Here is an 8,288-nt window from a genome sequence, read left to right as displayed (position 1 = left end):
CAATGGTACTTGAATAATTAATTAAACTCCTTTAACTAAATTATTCAATATCCATTGTGTTGGGGTTGATGCCCTAAATCTTGTAGGGTCCTATAGTTTGTAAACAATGTTGAACAAACTCATTATGATATTTGATATTTTATTCATTGTCTATAAAGATATATGACGTTTTAGTTGCATTAACCACAAACCAATCAACTAACATCAAAGGTTATCTTTGTAACTTAAACATGTATGTGGAAACATACGAATGGATCATGTTTAAGTTATAACCTAAATGGTCTATAGTAGATGGATAAGGCTGGGTACCTTATCCTGGTGACACTACGAGTATGGCCCGGTTTGTAGGTGTTACAATTGTTGTAAAGTGCTATAAATGATATGATCCTGATCATTCGTGTATAGACATGCAAGCAATGAGATTCCATACAAAGGAGTTTGTATAAGACTGGACCACGAAATATTTAGTCTCATTATATAACGTTGTTCATAATAGAGACTTACATTTCACCGGGATGACCATAGGTAACATGGCCTGAATCCTAAGTAAGTTGTGAACCCCTATCTATGAGAGTGGTCCTTTGATTTGTATGGGTGAGAGTGGCCAGATCGTCAACTCAACAAGTCCACCATTTTTGGGATTCGTCTGATTGGGAAGATGGGAATACAGCTACACAAGATGAAATTCACTCCTTCGAGGTAGAGGTAAGTAGATAAATTTCTCCTTTAAGGGCTGATTCCAATTCTTGAATAATGTAGTGCCACACCCTCTCCTGGCCCAAGAGGGATTTAGTCATAGTAGGACTATGTTCTATTGTTCATTAGAGTGATCAGTTGTACTTAAGAAGTTAGATGTAACTACAAGGACAAAACGGTAATTTGGCCTAGTCGTACTTAAGAGCAATTTGTGAAAGGTCATCATACTGTTGATTGGTTATATTCAATGGACACATAAATATATCTGTAGTGCGAAGAGTGTAGTTTTTTTATCTTTAGTGGAGTGCTCGATAGTTAATGGACGATGAATAATGTAACTAAAGAGTTTAACTAATTATTCATGTACCGTTGGAGCTTCAAGCTATAGCTGCATGAGATCCCCTTGGTAGCTCAATAGAATTTAGTTGAGAATAAGTTTTTTGGATTAATTTGAATTGTTCAAATTAATAGAGGGATTTAATTATGTATGATATAATTAAGTTGTTTCAATTATATGTGATATAATTTTCATAATATATTTGATAGCTTAATGGGAAGTAAATATTTGAATGAGATTCAAATATAGTTTCTATGAATTGGATTCATAGTTATTAAATTTAATATAAATAAGATTTATATTAAATGTCATATAAAAGAGAAAATAAACTATAGTTTATATTGTATATGATACAATATTAAAACTATAGGTTATATGTTATATTTTGTATAACATATAATTTAATATATATATAATACGAGAAGTTTGTTATCATATTTATATTTATATTATTATTATATTTTAATAATAAGGAAGGGAGTTTCCCCATATTTTCTCTCCACCCACATTAGCAGGTGGTGGTTAATTTTTGCGAGGAGATTAAAAAGAAAATTGTTTTCTTCTTATTGTTGTTGTTGTTGTAAAACGATTGAGAAGTGTTCTGTGTACTTTGTCTTTGTTTTTAAGTGTTCTAAATCTTCCTCCTCTACACATTAAGCTTTCCCTCTTAACCAAAATAGTCAGACCCACCACTCCTAGGTTTTCACCCTGAGAATACCAATATAACGTTTGTGGTAGTGTCCGGTTCTGTTCGAAATATATCTTGAAGAAGGTCTTCAAATGTGAGGTTTCTTGAAACCCTTTTTCTTTTAAAGCATGTTGTAATTTAGATTTAAATGCAGATCTTATTGCTTGTTTATTGTAAAACTTTGTATTCAATAAATTATGGAATTTGGCCAATTCGCTTCCGCTCAAGGCTCTCCTCATGAGAGTTCCTTTACATTGGATATATCTAATAAACAGTGTGATGACCCTTCACAAATTGCTTGTAAGTACAGCTAGGCCAAATTTACTATTTTACCCCTATAGTTACATCTAACTTCTTAAGTACCACTCATTCCTTTAATGAACAATAAGTCATAGTCCAACTATGACCAAACCCCTCTCGGGCCAAGAGATGGTGTGGCACTACATTGTTCAAACCCCAAAATCAACCCTTAAGGGAGCACTTTGTCTTCTTACCCTGATGTCGGGGAATGAATGAATTTCGTCTTATGCAGCTGTGTTCCCAGCTCCCCAATCAGACAAATCCCCAAAATGGTAGGTTTATTGAGTCAACGATCTGGCCACTCTCACCCATACAAATCAAAGGACCGCCTTCATAGGCAGAAAATCACAATTCACTCTGGATTTAGATCATGTCATCTATGGTCATTCTGGTGAAATGTAAGTCTCGATTATGAACAGCGTTATATAATGAGACTAGTCATTTCATGTCCAGTCTTATGCAACTCCTTTGTATAGAATAACCTCGTTCACATATCTCCACATGAATGATCACGATCAGATCATTTGTAGCACTTTACAACAATTGTAATAACTACAAAGTAGGCCATATTCATAGTGTCACAAGGATAAGGTATCTAGCCTTATCCGTCTACTACAGACCATTTAGGTTATCACATAAACATGATCCATCTATATGTCTCTACGTACATGTTTAAGCTACAGATGATAACCTTGGATGTTAGTTTATTGGTATGTGGGTTTAATGCTACTAAATGTCAAATAAAACATCTCATATTTCACTAAATAAATAAAATGTTCGTGCAATACAATTACAAACCACAGGACCCTATGAAATTTATGATATTAACCCCAACGTAGACAATCTAACTCCTCAACTCGCCCGAGATATCCCTACTTTCTCTGTGAAATTTTCCTTCTCCATGGTTATTTGCATCCTTAAGCTTATTTATTTTAGAGGTATTTTATTTATTTTCTTCTTTAAATATATTGTTTCATTTTTAATTAGAGGTTTGCTAGGGTTTTTTAATGTACATAAAGTATATGGATCAATACTCCTAACCCTTTCATATATACTTAAATCTGGGTTGATGATTGTGTATGTTTCAATATTTGTTCCTTTTTTGTGTATATAGTCTGTTATTGATGATTTTCTGGAATTTTTCCATGCCATTTTGATTGAATTTATTTGAATATCGGTCTAGATTCGATGAAGTGGGCTCAAGATCATTTGGATGTGTACCGAGATTTGGTGTAATAGCATTGAGTTTTAGGAATCTTGTATACGATCTCGAGGTAAATATAGCCTGAGTTCATCCACGAGATTTTATACAAAATGAGACCAAAACCCCAATCTCGTGGCACGCCAATGTAAATGGCACGAGTTCTTCATTATTAGGGCACGATCTCGGGCTAATTTTCCACCAAGTTTTTCACCCAGATTTAAGCCAAATTCTGGATTTATGTGTATTGTTTTGTTGTTGTTTTGCTTACTTGATTGTTGAGTTGAATGTATGGCGTGTGGTCTGTGTGACAGATGGCAATGGTGACTAAGATCCATACTACTGACCATTTTCCGACAAATTTAACTTGTTTTTTTCATCTAGTGAGAAAAGTCTCCAACATTAAGAAGTTAACACCTATGCAGTTGTATATGTTTAGGCAAACAATTTTGGCCATTTTTTGATGTGAAGTTAGTTTCTAATGGGCCTCTGTGTCATTATATTATTTTGCGGGAGGTACAAGAGGAATGGAAAGTCGATATTAGTTTTAAGTTGCTAAGGAATAAGGTTTCTTTTGGTTAGGATGAGTTTCATATTGTGACAGGTTTGAGATATAACCCGAGTCGTGAAGTTCATTTTGATTAGGATAAAGCTCTTAGGCTCAGGAAGTTGTACTTGGGAGATAGCTCTAACATGAATGGGACTGAGTTGGATACTAATTTCCTGGATTATCAGTTTGAGAGCGACGAGGATGCAGTGAAGACGACTATTTTTTATTTCATCAAGTTGGCCATGATGGGAAGGGAACAGAGGCAACACATGAACTAGACCATGTTGGGGTTGATTGATGAGTGGGAAAATTTTTGTAGTTATGAATTTCATTTAATCTTAATTGTTATTTCTACTTTGTCTTAATCATGCACTTACCAGAGGTGTTTGTTTTTTGAATTGGTAGGTTTGGGCGTACAAGATAGTTTCATCCCTTAGCGAACAAATAGTGAATAGGGTTTCAGATAATGTAATACTGCGCATCATACAATGGACTTGCATGTACTCACTTGGAGAAAGGGTGATTCATACATAGGTTTTTGGGTCTCAAGTGGTAAGTCATACTTCATTAAGTTCTATATGATGGTATGGTTTTTAGCATCCTAGATTTGATATTATTGTTCAAATCCAGGCTCGTATAAATGACCTCATTCTGACTGATGAAGAGTAGGCCTACTTTGATCGTATGTTGGATATTCGGACAACAGATATATATGTAGATTTGCAACCTCCTCCTCCAGAGAATGTTATTCGTGGTCCTGTTGAGGACAGGTGTCAAGAACAAGTTGATGGACCTACGACGGGTGGCTGTGTTACATATTCAGATAACATTGTGGGTGAGGTATGCCCATAGGTGCGTATACCACCCGAGATACTTCCACCAGTGATGACCGTAGCTAGTGGATCACAAATGACATGTGAATGCAGTCAGCACTTATAGTGCTTGGAGGGGAATTTGGATCGTATAGAGTTATCCTTTATGACTGAGCTGAAGGCCATAAAGGAAATGTTTATGCTGATTATGAAGGTAAGTTACATAAAATATTCTTCAATTACGTAGTTATTTTCATTTTCTTTTTTTCATTTACATTATTCCCAAGATAAGTCAGTCGAATCACAGTAGCATTACAGTGCTAGAGAAGGTTTTTCGTTTGCTTAGGACCCATCGGTTGAGGATCCATCTACTGAAGATCCACTGGTTGATGACCCACCTATGGAGGATCCACCTATTAAATCCTCATGTGGGCGATACAACTGCTGAGGATGTTGTTCGTGATGAGGATCCACATTTTGAGGATCCTTCTTCTACCCACGATGATGAAGGTGTTGTCCCCATAGAGATATCATTAGGGGGCGAAGATACGCCTAGTCCATCAATACCTACTTTGATAGAGTCGAAGCACGAGGCATGGTATTCGAATGTTTGCACAATTGGTTAGGGTTTATGCTATTATTTCATGACAAATATTTATGACTTTTGCAGCCTTTGGACAATGACAACGAAGTGATTCGGTTGTCTTAATTTTCGTATGTGGTCTATAGGAAAGGACCAGCAAAAAGAGGATAGTCTCATGGAAGCTTCGTAGTCTTATTGAATTTGAATCCGCCGGGAAGAAGAGAAAGAAAAAAGTGAAGTAGTATGATCCGATGCCTAAAATATCAGCCAAGTTCGAGAAGCAGTTCTCTGAATATATTAGCGATCCCAGGCAAATCAATAAGACTCGAAGGTCTGTTCGGAGTGTTCGGAAACTTCCAGGGTCCATGAACTTACTAAAGTCGGGCACATTTACTGACGACAATGTAAGTTACCTATCATTCAACGCTTAATATCTTGTGTGAACAGAGAAATAATTATTGTTCTTTCTTTCAGACGATAGACACACTATTCTTGTTCACACAGAAGAACTTGGAAAATGTAGATCCAACACATGTGAAGAAGAGATTTATTACATTGGATAGAATCATATCGATGAGTAAATATAACATAAAGTGTATCGTCGAATCACCATATTTCCTATCTATAAGTTATTGATGTGTAGAATTTTTTTAGATGTAGCCCGAGACTGTATGATGAGATTAAGAGGGGCACTACTCCATTGGAGGTGGAGTATATTTGGGTTAAAGATGATACAGTTTTGCGATATATGCAAGGGGAATAATCAGGTTACCACATACATTTGAAGGATGTTGACTACATATACATGCCATACAACATAGGTGGTTGTCAGTGGGTGCTTGTGGTGATCGACATGGTGATCGAGCAGATATTGGTATAGGACTCTCTTATGAAGATGACATCTGATGGCAAGTTGTCAAAGGAGTTGGATAACATGTGGACTATGCTTTCAGCTCTATTGGAAAAGGTTAGAGTCCTTTCAGCAAAGGGAAACCTACCCGTGACACGCTAGAGATGTATCGAGTGAAGAATGCACCGGAACAATGTACAGGGAGGACTGCGGTATATTTTGTACTAATATTTTCGAATATGATGTAACTGAATCCCCATTAGATACACTTAAGCAGTATAACATTCCCCTTTTTCGTCATCAGCTGACTATATAATTATGGGCCAATAGAGCCTTTTTGTAATTGTTGTATGTACGTTCATTATCAATATAATGTGATTCTTAAAAGACACATGTCCACATGTTTACTATTTAACATAACATTCCATTTTAAATTATTCTTTTAACCTTTTGTTGTTTAATATAACATTTATAGCATTTTGTTTTCAATCTCGGGGTACACTTGATCCGAGATGGCCCGAGATTTAAATATTCAAACCTTCTGTATTACATCTTCGGGTATATTTGGCCCAAGATGCCTTGAGAGTTACCTTCTATTTTCATTCTCAGTGTTCTTATTGTCCTGAGTGCAGCCCACTCGGGTGGCAGTTGGCTTAAGAGTTTAACCTTAGGACATTCTTTTCTTAACAGCAGCCTCAGATAGGTACACATATTCTATATTCAATAACCCATCTATATCGTCTCCCAAAACTAACGGTCATACATTATTATTCAATGGACTTGGATCGCACCTCATTAGAACCCATATTATATTCATGAATAAACTGAATGAAATCTAAACATATGCATCCAGTGAGCGGAAGCGGATCATTCCAAATCCCATTGAGAAAGAACACAAACAATTACAGTCTAAACGAAAATAATTATGCATAATCAGAAATTACAACATGCTACTTAATATGAAGATACAAGGGATAGAGTATGAAAACCTTTGAAGAACCTTTCTTCAAGTATCTCTTGATCGTTTAGCAACTTGATCACTATCGAGTCCAACTCGATCCTTGAACCTTGAACAAAATTAGAAAAAAAATCTATGTGACTTTGGAGATAGAACAAAATTACAAGTGTTACCTTGGTATTCTCGTTGTGAGAATCCAAGAGTTGTGGGGCTTTGTGGGACTTTGGATAGAGGAAATGATGAGATAGACGATTGAGTAAGTGGGAGATAGATACAGTCTATTGTATAGATGAAATACTCAATCGTTTAGTAGACGAAAGCCTATCGTATAAACTTTACTACTTGATCGTGTAGTAACGAGTAACTATCGTATAGTAAACTTGGAACTTCTGATCGTTTAGGCTGTGAGACTTTATCGTTTAGTAAAACTTACACAATAGTCCTTTCTTTTATCAAACAACACAAATGAATCAACCACTGATTTTTTAAAACGATTTTTCTTTTATCTCACGGTTATCATAACTTCCAATAACTTTCCACTCAATTGGTTATTAAAGAAAAAGAATTCATTATCATATAATTAATATATTATAAATAAATATGATAACCAACTTATAATATTATATTTATAACCTATAGTTTTAATATTTCATCATATGAAACATATGAACCATAGTTCTTTTTCTATGTTATGATATTTAATATAAATCATATTTATATTAATTCCTCCAATTAATGTATCTAATACATCATATCAATTATATTACATATAATTGAATTAATTTAATTATATCATATATAATTAAACTTCCTCTTGTTAATTTGAACACTTCAAACTAACCGAAAATCTAATTCTGAACTTGAACCCATTGAGTTACCAAGGGGACCTTATGGTCCTGTAGCTTGAAGCTCCAACACATGAATAATTGACCAAACTCTTTAATCATAAGATCCACCATCCATTAACTGTTGGTCACTCCATTAAAGACCGTTAGCTGTACTCTTCGCACTACAGATATATTTCTCTGTCCATTGGATATAACAAGTAAACAATGCGATGACCTTTCACAAATCGCTCGTAAGTACAGTTGGGCCAATTTATCGTTTGCCCCTGTAGTTACATCTAACTCCTTAGTACCATTGATTCCTCTAATGAACAATAAGTCATAGTCTTACTATGTTTGAGTCCTTTCTTCCCAAGAAAGGGTGTGGCCACTATGTTCAAGACCCAGAATCAGCCTTTAAGGGAGCAATTTATATACTTATCCCTACTTCGGGGAAGGAATGAATTATGTCTTATATAGCTAGGTTCC

Source organism: Benincasa hispida, chromosome 9 (assembly GCF_027475165.1).
Source record: "Benincasa hispida cultivar pf3 chromosome 9, pf3_genome.v1.1, whole genome shotgun sequence".
Lineage (NCBI taxonomy): Eukaryota > Viridiplantae > Streptophyta > Magnoliopsida > Cucurbitales > Cucurbitaceae > Benincasa > Benincasa hispida.
This window is presented reverse-complemented; position numbering follows the sequence as displayed.